Source organism: Suricata suricatta, chromosome 5 (assembly GCF_006229205.1).
Source record: "Suricata suricatta isolate VVHF042 chromosome 5, meerkat_22Aug2017_6uvM2_HiC, whole genome shotgun sequence".
Classification (NCBI taxonomy): domain Eukaryota; kingdom Metazoa; phylum Chordata; class Mammalia; order Carnivora; family Herpestidae; genus Suricata; species Suricata suricatta.
This window is the reverse complement of record NC_043704.1, coordinates 64,406,729-64,419,811: the sequence shown is the minus strand read 5'-3', so window position 1 is coordinate 64,419,811 and position 13,083 is coordinate 64,406,729.

The following is a 13,083-nucleotide window of genomic DNA, read 5'->3' as shown; positions in this document are numbered from 1 at the left end:
CAAGTTTTCAAAAAGGAGCTATATAATAAGGAAAATTATCTTTATGGAAAGAGGAAGAGCAGTCAAGAGATGAAACCAAAATAGCTCAGTATTGTGGAAGGTCAAGGGGATAGTAAACATTAGGCAAATCAAGACATAATTCAAGGTACATCTGTAATAGTCTCTAATACCAATAATAATTTATTTAAGCATGTTAAGGATAGAAAACTAGAGAAAGAATTTATCAATGATGTTGTGAAGGATATACTTGGGAACAAAAGGGAGAGAGCAAGGAGAATAAATGAATTCCTTGCTTGGAAGTTTTCTGAGGATAACATTAAAGGACTATACTCCCAAATTATCTCTTAACAGAGACAGGTCAGAGATACTAGATCAAATGCCAGTGTATGCTAGGCTCTATATGTAACTGCAAAACTAGATGAAGACAAATAACTTGGATTGATATCATCTACCCCAGTTTTTTGTCAAGAAAATGTCTTTGTTCTACTTTCTCTCTTACCCTCACTGTCCAACATATAGCTCTTTCCAAGTGTCTTGCCTGGGCCAAGTTCAGAAAGCCTGGACTCACACCAGGTGAGAAGAACATGAGAGCAGCTGACCAGCTGCTTTAGCACCCCAGTCCAGGTTCTGTGTTCTCTTGGCTGTGTGTTGTGTTTCTGTTTTCTCTCTGCCTTCCAAGCTCCTAGTTGCAGACGGTCTCCCCATGTGCACAACCACTGGCCTTTTTGGACTTTAGATTCCCTGTTACTCTGCTTTATGTAGGTGTATACACTTGGACCTCTGGCATATTTGTCCTATGACTTTGTTTACCCAGGTCCTATTGGTTGGTGAGGATTCTGTTTTCTCTTCCTCTGTTCTCTGGTCTCAGCATCTCTCAGATCCCCTAGGTCCTCTGCTGCTAATGACCTGTCAAGAGAGTTTTAAAGGAACTCAGGGGTGAAATTATGGAGTCATTGGCATAAATATGCAAGCTGCCATAGGCAGGCCACTCTGCTGTGTGATTGCCAAGGAAACTTCCAACCAGGAGTGAGAAGTGTTCCCTAGAGACCAGAGAGTTACAGACCAGTGAATCTCATTCTTTGTTGGGGAGACTGGTGGGATTTGTAACAAAGGATTATTCCATTGATCAGTGAAGCCAGCACTTTTGAGACTTATAACGGCAGAGTAGATTGATACCAGGTATACCATGGGAGTTGAAAGTACATCCTGGGCGTAACTTGAAGAAATCACTGCAAGAACCAAAAGTGTTTTAACTTTTGTATTTTTATCTGATACATTCATGTGAACCTTGCCTTCTATCCCATAATAATATTTGCTTTAGCAGACAAAATATGTTTTGGACTCCAGCTCCTGAAAAAAATGATGTAGCGTGAGCTGTTGTTTTCTTTTCTAAAACCAATGATACAGAGATCAGAAGGAAGCTCAAATCTGAGAAATGAACACAAAAATAAGAGACCTTGAATTGGTATGTATGGAGAAGGGATAGGGTTTCAGTAGCTTGGAGTAGAGGTCAGCCAAACAGCAGTAGAAGATGGATATGGTGGGTTTTACATTCTACTCTTGTTTTTCCTCCACATCGAGTTGGGTGGTCACTGCAGATTCCATTATCTCAGCAACAGCTCAGGCCACCTGGTGTTGGAAGGTACTACCAAGCAATATGAAAGGTCTGCTGGGGTAGGTAGTTGATGCATGGCCGACTGGTTGCTTTCAGGCATTTACTCTTCCATCCCTTTCTCTTCCAACCTCCCAGGCCTTTCACATAATTACTAAAGAGGCTGCCCCCTTCTGGTGGTGCTTTTTTCTAGTAGCTAAAAGATGAATACTTCATTAGTAAAAGTGGTAGCAAATGGAAGCAATAAGTGCCACTTCTGATGTCATCTTCCCTAGGGCTAATCCCTTCACTTCTTTTGCAATTCACCAAGAAGTACACAAACTAAGGGACTGGGTATGGTAGCTGATACACTCAGGGGAACACAAGTCCATTAGCCAAAATATTTGAACATTTGAGCAGCCAGACTGCTAAAAGGAAAGACAACAGACTATATGATATGGAGAATTACTGGAACTGATGGATCAATAATGAATTAAGAATTAACAATGGGGAAAATAATATACTCAATGAGCTATAAAAATATGAAGCAAGAAAACTCACACAAATAATTAAGCAGAAATACTATGTCTGAAAAAAACAGTAACAGAATCAAAAGAACACAGTAATTGAGATAAACAACAGGAAGGATACAGCCAAAAAAGAATGTGTAAGCTAGATTACACATTCTTTAGATTTATATTGAGGAAATCCCTTAGTGGGTGTCAGGCAAGAATAAAGACATAGAAAAATTAATAGAAAAAGTTAGAGAGGGAACAGATATAGTAGATAAGGAAATAAGTCCCAAGAAGAGACAAAACACATATTTTAAAATTCTGACTAGTTATTTGACAACATTCTTCCTCCAAATCTTGTAGTAAAGTTGATGTCTCAGAAAGATGCAGCCTCAGAAAGTACTGCATTCATGTACTGTGCCTACTACAGCGGAAAAGACTATTAATTCCATTGTTTGTATGTCTTTATATGCATTGATGGAGAGAGTTGGGAGTCATGTGCTGGAGGCCATGCTATGTAAATGAACACTTGAAACAAGGAGATATCATAAACTATGTTTCATTTTGACTTAAAAAGTTTGCCAAAGATTTACACAAAATGTGCCTATGTGCACGTGAGTGCACATTCTGATGTTGGTAATGGTGCTAATGGCTGGGAGATTCATACAGAAGAAAAAAATGAAGAAGTCAACATACTGAAATATAAGTAGTCTGGTCATTTCTTTGGCTCTAGGATTGTTAAAGGCATTTGAATGTATTTCATGATTTGACCTCATGAATATTTTTAATAAACCTCTTAGGAGTTTTCAATAAAACCTCCAGATTTGCTAATACATTGAGGACTTTCCAATACTAAAATTCCTACTGGATATGTTAAGGAGTTGGACAGATTGTTTTTTTTAGTCATGTTAGACAAATTTCAGATCAAGGCATGTGTCAAAGTAACAGAATTCATTTTTTCATGTTTTTAATAACTGTGTTTCCTAGAAAATCTAGGCAACTTACAATTGCTTGAGAAAGTAAGTATAATGGAGAGCCTGTGACATAAGGAAAGATATAAACCAAATATATTTTTATACTGTGGAAAACCTAGGGCTAAATAAAGTAGTATTTTATTAAAGTTCATTTATTAGAGCTGGCTAATAAATCCATGAAAAGTTTATATGGATTTGTTTACTAGATTTCAAAATACCAAACTGAGAGGTGTCCTCTGAGATATCAAAAGAGGTAAATTTACACATGGTTCATGCAGTGGTTATTTTATGTGCTAACTTGCCTAGGCTGTGGTATTTTTGTCAAAAAAAAAACAAAACAAAAAAACAACTGAGCTATGAGGGGCACCTGAGTGGCTCGGTCAGTTAATCGCCTGGCTTTGGCTCAGGTTATGACTCAGGCCATTATCTTGCCATTCGTGGGTTTGAGCCCCATGAGCCCACATAGAGCTCTATGCTGACTGCTCAGAGCCTGCAGCCCACTTAGGATTCTGTGTCTTCCTCTTTCTCTGCCCCTCCCCAGCCTGCACTCTGTCTCTGTCTCTCTCTCTCTCAAAAATAAACAAACATTAAACAAACAAACAGAAAACTAGTCCAAATGTTGCTGTGAAGGTTGCTGTGCTGGTTGACATTTGCCATCAGTTTTATTTTATTAATTTAATTTAACTTAATAATTTAAAATTTTATTTATTTTGAGAGAGAGAGTTGGGCAGAGAAAGAGAGAGAGAGAGAGAGAGAGAGAGAGAGAGAGAGAGAGAGGGAGGGAGAGAGAATCCTAAGCTGGTTTCCCACTGAGCACTGAGCCTAACGCAGGGCTCTATCTCCTCTGTCTCACAACTGTGAGATCATGACCTGAGCCAAAATCGAGAGGCCCGCACCTAACTGATTGAGCCACCCAAACGCCCCTACTATCATTGATTTTAAATAATAAAACCTCAGTGATGTTGGTGTACCTCATCCAATCACTTAAAGACCTTACGAGCAAAATTTGAGATTTCCCTGAGAAGAAGGAATCCCACAAGACTAACATAGCAATCCTGCCACGTTGCCAGCCTCCTGGCCGCCCTTACAAATTTTAGGCATGTCAGCCTCCACAACTGTGTGAGCCAATTCCTTAAAATATTTCTGCCTTTCTATATATGTATCCTAATAGTTTTATTTCTTTGGAGAACAGTGACTGATACAGCTCACAAATTCAGGGAATCTCTGGATAAAGAGGCACTATGCAACTCAAGTTCTAGAAATCTAATTTATAGGCATAAAATACATTTAGATTACTTATATCTTCTAAATATCTCCCAAACACAATCATACCATGGTCATACCAATCCAAGCTACTCTTCTTCCAAATGGATGAGCAAAATAGTCTCATAACTAGTTTATTGGCTTCTGCTCTGCATCATACCTCTCCTCTTTTGTCAAATGATCCATGACAAATTGCAATGCTATCCAATTCCAATCATATTTACTACCCACCGCTTTGAAGGGTGTATGTGGTTTGGCCCTATCTATTTTTCCAGGTTTATCTTATTCTTGGCCTTTTTTTTTTTTTTTTAATGTGACCTTCTTGGTTCTAACCACACAGATCTCTTCTAGTCTTTGATACTTGTATTATTTTGTCCCACAAGAAAGCATTTACATGGTTGTGAGTGTAAAGTACTCTTCCATGTCTTTTGTGTCTAGAACTTTCACTCATTCTCTAGAGGCTCTATTGTCACTTCTTCAGGGAAGCTCTTCCTGAACTTGACCAGGTCTAATCCCATTATTAAAAGCTTTCATTATTAATGGCTAATCACCACTCAAGTTTTATGTTTGATTATGGTATAATATGACTGATGTTTATGTGTTCTACTAAATTGTATGCCCCTTGAGGACAGGGATCATAACTATTTTGCTTTGTTTTGTTTTCCATTTTTTATTCCCAGCTCATTGGGCAAGGCATGACAAATAGCCATTCAGTAAATATTTGATGAATAAAATGACTTATGGATTTATGTATCATCCATTTAGAATAGAAACTAGAGATATTTGGGTTTACATCTTAAACACCTGAGTTTGACAAAATATTTTCTGGTGTAATTTATAAGTCAATATTTAGATTAAGTAGATCAAAGAGAAGTCTATCCTTTGATTCCATTTTATGCAATAAATTATAAATGCAAGTGACAAGCATATGATGCCCTGAATCTAAGTAAGCTTTAACTTGATTTTTGCTGTGAAAAGGTTATGTGGTTTTAGATTATGCTCAGCGGAATGTATTCATATATCTGTTATGAAGTCTTGCTTGGCAATCAGTAGAGAAAGGAAGAAGTGACTTTAATCAATTAGGGAGCTGCTGATTCACAAAACATAAGAGTTTAATGGAGACTTTGGCCAGCACATTAAATGTTATTCAGTGGATGGTAGTGGCATGCTTTGTGGATTAGCTGAGTTGGTTAGATCAAAAGATACAATGGGGAGAAAGAAATACGAGTCAAGCAGGAACAAATACATACAAGAAGCTGAAAGTTTTTGTTGTTCTTCAGGTGGCTCGATAATTTTTAAGGAATGAATGATAGCAAATATAAAATAATATAATCTTGTTGTTATAGACAAGTTTTATAAGATGTCTTTATCTATTAGTATAATTAATTTAATAATATGCCATTAAATTGTAAATGTCCTATAAAGATCTTTAAGCTTACCTTCTCACTTCCTTTTAATGGGGATATACCTAATTACCTAAAGGGGTGATCATGAGGAGCATTTGCAATGATTAGTGAATTTATTGTTTCCATAAAGAAAACATCTGATTTCAGGCAACTCTGATCGTTAGAAAACAATCTTTCTTCTTAAGCCTAAACCTACATGTCTGTAATTTCCATCCTGTGACCTAGATCTAGAACTACATCAGAGAAATTAAGTATCTTTTCCTCATGCCTCACCTCTTTTATTAAATAAGAGAGTTACCATGTAGTCTTAGTCCTTAAACAGTCTCAGATTATTAGCTATAATAATATAATGTCCTTTCCCCTATAGCCTTCTACTTTGTAAAATTTTTTCCTTAAATATGTTAATAAATATGTACTGAATACAAGACTTGTATTTACTCTGGTAAGGATAAAAGGCAAATGCAATTGGGCTTCAGCTGATTTGGAGATTGTGCTTCTGTGAAAATTGTATATATAATTATACAACATAATAATATATTACATAATATTAACACATACACACACACCCTTTTTTTTTTCTGGCCACAGTTATAGACAGATCAGTTGAACATGCATCCAGTTGAGATACCAGGCCTTCACCGAGGATTTGCTGTTGGGCTTTTTTTTTCCCCTGTGCTTATAAAATTGACTTTTTAAAGTTCTTATGCAATGTTATTCATTTATTCACATAAAAAGTTTCATAAATTGCAACTAATTTTTTCCTAGAAATTATGATATCTCTAAATCTTCATTTAAAGTTATGTAGTTTATTGATGACTCCTAGATTTGTGCATGTGAAAATTGATAAGTATGCCATTTGTATCTTAACCCAAGATTATGATAAAAGGCTGATGAGGATAGAGAAAACGTACTGGAGAACAAATTCTCCCCTTTGGTCTGTAATTATCATTTATCCACATTCTATGTGTTCAAGTAGTTGGGAATCTATGTAACTGTACCATCTTTCAGTTCATTTTTCTCCATGATTTCTCCAAGAAGGCTAAGAGAAACTTTACCAAACTCTATTGACATTTCATAATAAAGATTCTTTCAAAAAATTATTTTTCAAATACAGAGAACTCTGTTGAACTGTAGCTAGATGATTCCAGAGGGAGGTCAGACAGGATCTAGTCTTTAGCTCTGTCATGGATCTGCTTTTTTCTGGCTTGCCCTAACTCTGATAGGTTGGTCAGCAGATTTGGGGTTATATATACAAACCTCCAGGAATGGTCCATATGTAGCAGATAAAGGGAACACTCTTTCAGTTGCCAGAATTTTCAGTTTCTCTCTGAATCTGTGTTCATTCCTGAACCAATCACTATGGCCAGAGTGATGTGATTCTCTCCTATGTGATAAAGCCAACATAAAATAACTATTTTTGTAATGAAAGCCAGAAGAGATAGCAATTTATCTGATAGCTGTGTGAAATCAAATGTTTTTTGCTATTCTATTATATATCCAATCAAAGCAAGTATTTTTTAAGTAATGATCATAAGTTGTGATTTTTTTTGTTATCACTTTCCCCCTTCACTTTATTACTTTTCTGGGGAAACGTTTATCATGGAAAATTTCAAATATAGACAAAAGTAGGTAGAGAAGAGTAGTATAATGAACCCTGTATACCATCATCCAGACTTAACAGTTATCAAATGTAGCTAATCAAGGTTCATCACCACCCTCCTACTCCCTCAATATTATTTTGGAGATAATCTCTGACATCCTATTACTTAATTTATAAATACTGGTGTGTATCTCTAAAACATAAGGACTCTTTTTTGTTAAATTTTTAATGTTTATTTTTTTATTTTTGAGAGAGACAGACAGTGTGAGTGGGGAGGGGCAGAGGGAGAGAGAGAGAGAGAGAGAGAGAGAGAGAGCGAGCGAGCCCAGTGTGGGGCTCGAACTCACGAAACCCTGAGATCATGATCTGAGCTGAAACCAAGAGTTGAACACTTAACCGACTGAGCCACCCAGGTACCCCAAACATAAGGACTCTTTTCAAGAAAGCATAAAATTAACACAACTAAAAAAACTTTTCAATGATTTCTTAGTATCAGCAATTATCTATCAGTGTGCAAATTTCCAGTTCTCTAAAAAATGTTCTAATTTGTTTTCATTTTGTATGTATGTATATGTATTTGTATCTATGTATGTGTATATGAATTTTTTAGAATCCAAATAAGATTCAAATGCAGTGACTGAATGTTGTCTTTTAAATCTCTTCCTCTCTAGGCTTTCTTCTTTTTAGGCTTTCTTCTATTCCTCCCTCTTTTTTTTTTTTTCCATACTAGCTGCTTATATGTATAATGTATTTGTTTGTGTTTTTGTTTAAGTTTGTAATTTCTAAGTTGAAGAAACGGTCATTTTCTGGAGCATTCCCCACTCTTTAAATTTTGCTGATTGTATCACCTTTTGAAATGTACTATTTCTTATTTCCTACAAACTAGTGTTTTGACGGAGAGGCTTGATCAGATTGAGTGCCAGTATTATCTGCATGTCTCTTTTATTAATTATGTTGTCTTCTTCCATTAGGAGGCATATAATACCTGGTTGTTAGCAGTCCCTGACATTCAGTGTCTAGATCAATAATCGATCCATTTAGGTGGGATGATACTTTACTTCTATGATTCCTTCTTCATTTATTACCCAGACTATTTCTATAAAAAGACACTTCCCTTTATCTTGATTTGGTTATCCTGTGGTATAATTGTATGAGAAAATTAAAATGATACCTGAGTCTTTTATTCTCTAGTTTTCAATTAATGAATCATTAGCACAGTGACCAATTAGTTTTGTAAAAAACATTTTCTTACTATTTTTTGAACTAATAGTTTGAAATATATTTGGTATGTTTTAGTTAATTGCAGTTTTTATTTTAATTGATGCTCAATTTCTCCCATTTTTGATAATGGGAACCTTTTCAAATAGGCTTTTGAGTTATTCTGACCCTAACTTAACAGTCTTTGATAGTTTTTCTGATATGTCAGAATATTCCAGACTCATGTAGAAATGAACCAATCAATTCTTTAAGGACTCCTGGCTCTGTGGTTAAGTGTGAAATGGCATGTAAAGATTACACTCTGGACAATAGGTGTGCACACTGGTATTGGTTTGGACATTATTTTAAGTCTTTTCTGCGAATGGAGCGAGGATGCATTTTTAAAGATATATCATGAGTATATTGTGCTACTTCCATGAGTTTCAAAGGAAAGCTAACAGGGTTTTTATTTGAATGCTTGCATCTATCCCATAGCAAGAATTACCGTTCTCCATGCTGCTGCTGGAAATGACGGGATGTCCCACAATGATAACTGACTCACAGGATTCCCCTAATACACAGATGCAATAATCAACTATGTTACTATAAATAATATAGATTAGTTAAAACAGTTTAGACCCTATTTGCTCTTTTTTTTCCCTCTTGGATATATACTACTAACCGTGTAAAGTTAAATTAGTGTTTTAAAGTCTCTTGGAGTAGTTCATCCAACTGAATACATATTCAGGTTCATTTATTTCATGTTCTACTGAAGGGATTGATTTATAATTTTGTTAGTATTCTTTTGGGAAATATTGACATAGTACCAAACTCACGTTAAGAAGGTATACTCAAAGAATTCAACCTTCTTTCCCTGTTCCCTTCATTCTCTATTCTTTCTCTTCTCCTCTGTAACAACTAAAAATAGTTATGATCTGTTTTCCATTATTTGTTTTTCAATCTCTCATGAATATACCTTTTGGTGTCCAGGAAGGCTGCATTTTTGTACTAATGTTTACTTTTTTATTAACACCTTTATATGATATTTTAAGTTGTTTTTTAAAATTAGTTCTTTTCTTTAGTTCTTTTCTATTAGTAATATTGAATATAATTCTAACCACTCCTCTCATCTATTCTTTATCTAAAATCATCTGATCTAAAATAACATTATTTTGTACTAGATAGAAGATATCAGGCAATAAACTAGCCTATTCTACTTTCATATTTTCTCTCCTTCAGTTTTGATTGTTGTATTTTACCTATATTACAAGAACACTAAACTATCATATATTCTATTCTTTATCTTCAACTATCATGTAGTTTTGGTTCTACAGGCTGTGGATTTACCTGTAGAATTGTTCTACAGTTTCACAATTGTAGAGTTGAAGTGTTCACCAGAATGTCTGCCTTTTCTCTTCATCTTCCAGAATGTTATTTTTGTTTTACATAGTGTTCAGGATTTATCATTATACTTAACAAGCGAAATAGGGAAAATCATATCTATTTATTTTTCCCAGAAATTATATGTTTAGGCCTTCAAGAAATTTATTGTGTTTTTAAAAAATTTTGAAACAACCTCAGTCTTATGTTTACGTTTCAAGTAGAATAAACAGAATTATTTTTTAACCTGAATTGTTTGATGATAAGAGGCTCTGTTATCCTCAGATACTTAAGTAGTTTTTAAGATAGTTTTAATTTTTAAGAAAAGTTTGTTTATTTATTTTGAGAGAGAGTGTGTATGAGTGGAAAAGGGGTAGAGAGAGAAGGAGAGAGAGAAACCCAAGTAGGACACACACTACCAGTGCAGGGCTCAATCCCATGAACTGTAAGGTCATGACCTGAGCTGAAATCAAGAGTCAGACACTTAACTGATGAGCCTGCAGCTGGCCCAAGTTTGTTTGCTTGTTTGTTTACATTTTTAGTTTATTTTTTTAATTAAATTAAAATAATTTTAATGAGTAAAAGTTAAAAAATTAGAAATAAAATTAATATTATTTATTTTATTTTATTTTTTATAAACAAGAACATTGATATATGAATCTTGGCACTCAACTCTGATTTCAATGATTATTAAAATTGATGTCCTTTATAATAAGTTTCTGGGTCAAACTGACATGTCAGTTAGCTGTTATATCTTTTTAGTCCACCTCAATCTTGAAAGATTTCTCAGACTTGCTTTGATTTTTATAACATTAACACTCATTTTTTTTTTAACGTTAACACTGTAGAAGATCACAGACATTACTACATAATTTTGTAGGATAACCTTTAATTCTTATTCTTCTGATGCTAATTCATGTAGATTCAGGCTGTGTATTTTGGGTAAAAATATTTTAAAAGTGACATTGTGTTCTCTTTACCACCTCCTATTAGATGACCCATGATTTAAATTTATCACATAACTGATGGTGTTATCTTTGATTACTTGGTAAGGTTGGTTTATGCCCAACTTTTTCATTGTAAATTCCTCTTTTCCCTTTGTAATTAATAAATATTTGGGGGGGAAGGATTTACTTTGGAACAATAAACATCATTGTTTATTTTCATGGTCCAGTTATGGTCCGTGGTCCATCCATGTTTACTGAGTGCTCCTTCAAGCTGACTTTGACATGTTCTTGTCATAATTTAAACACTTTATTACTTTTTATCACTACAAGGTATTCCTGGCTTATTTTGTACTCTCCATACTCAACCTGCAGCCATTTCCCCAGGGATTCTTTCCTTTTAATGGAAAATGGTATTTAGCAGCAAGATCTGAGGGCTAAATGTGTTCATTACTTTTGAAGTGTCAATGGCCCTAGGATGGCTTCATGAACAGAGCTGGGTTTATATATATATATATATATATATATAAACACACACACACTTACAGATGTGCATATTTATATGTATATTTGTTTTTATAGCTAACTATCTATACTGAAAACCGTAGACTTTTACTAGTGCTTCTAATTCCATCCCAATATCATAAGATTCACTTTAGTTTTCTCCCTTAAGTATTTGTAACTTGCTTCTCTGATACTGAGTAATCAGACTGCCCTGATTCTTAATATATTTAATTATTTTTATCATTTTTATTCTTATATAACCAGTGTCTCATTGCTGCTACTTCCTTTCCTACGTAATTTAGGCTATCTTTATTTGTTCCTACTCTACACGGGACCATCTTACTATGAGTAAGCCCTTTTTGTTCTGTCTTTGTTTGAATTCCCCATCCTAAGTCACTTGCCAAACCTTTCATGTACACCTTGCTCAGCACACTCAGGCTCCAAGCCCCTGTGCTTGTCCCCTGTTTTTCCTCCCAATATAGATGTCATTTTCACTCTCCTCAGGCTATGGCACTTCAGGCTAGACCACTGCTTTTTTCCCTTCTTACTACCATTCACTACTTGCCTGGGTTCTACCTAAAACCCTTTGGAGTGAGTTGTTCAGGTAGGGAAGAGAAGTGAAAGGAGAAAAAGGAGAAAGTGGAAAACTGACAGACTCTTTTAAAAAAAAAAGTTTTTATATTGCTGTCATGCAGATCCTCCTGTTGACATTTGACATGTGCCAATTTTATGTGGAATATAACTTAAGGATTTTCTGCACATCATTTTGTTAGATATGATGCATTTAATTTTGGAGTTGTAAATATAGTTTCCTATAAAAACACCAGCTGAGAAAACACACTGGGAGAGTATTAAAGACCAGAAGGTATTCTAGTAGAAAAATATTAACTAAGGAGATATTCTACCATTACCTGATTAGCAAATATAATCAAACAAGATATTACAATAGTATTTTACACTTTGACCAATTAGAACCTTATTCCAAATATATTAACATGGGTCAATATTAGGAAATGTATTAATCATTAAGTTAATGGAGTTTAGGAGAAAACATATATCGTCTTAGATGATGGAAAGATATTTGAGAAAATCTTTTTCTTACAGAAATCAGTTTTTAAAATAGAATTATATTTATCTCAAACCAAAAGCCAGTATGATGATTATTGGTTAAATATAGAAGCATTCTACTAAATCAGGAATAAGGCAAAGATGCCCATTAACTCCCAGATTATTAAACTTTTTTCTTAGGTAATAGGAATGCATATAAATAAGAAAAAGAAGCAGGATATATACAAATAAAAATATAAAGATATAATTACCTGCAGTTGTTATAATTGTCCACTTGAAAATCCAAAATAATTAACAAAAAAGACTATAAATAAAAAGAATTCAATAAGGTATCATAATATAAAACCATATACCAAAATCTTTTCCCTTCCTATAGATAAACAAAGCCAGTAACAAAATAAAAAAAGATCCTATTTATAATAGTAATGGGAAAAACAAAATTATAGGAATAAATTTAATAAGAAATCTTCAAGAAGAAAAATATATAGATACATTACTGACAGTTGCAAAAAATAATTCAAATATATGAGAAAACTATCTTCTTTTTACTCAGTCTCATACAGATGTCATTTTCCTCCTAAATTAATATGTAATTTATAAAATATTTGCAATCCCCCCCAACATCAAAAGGTTTTGTTTTTAAT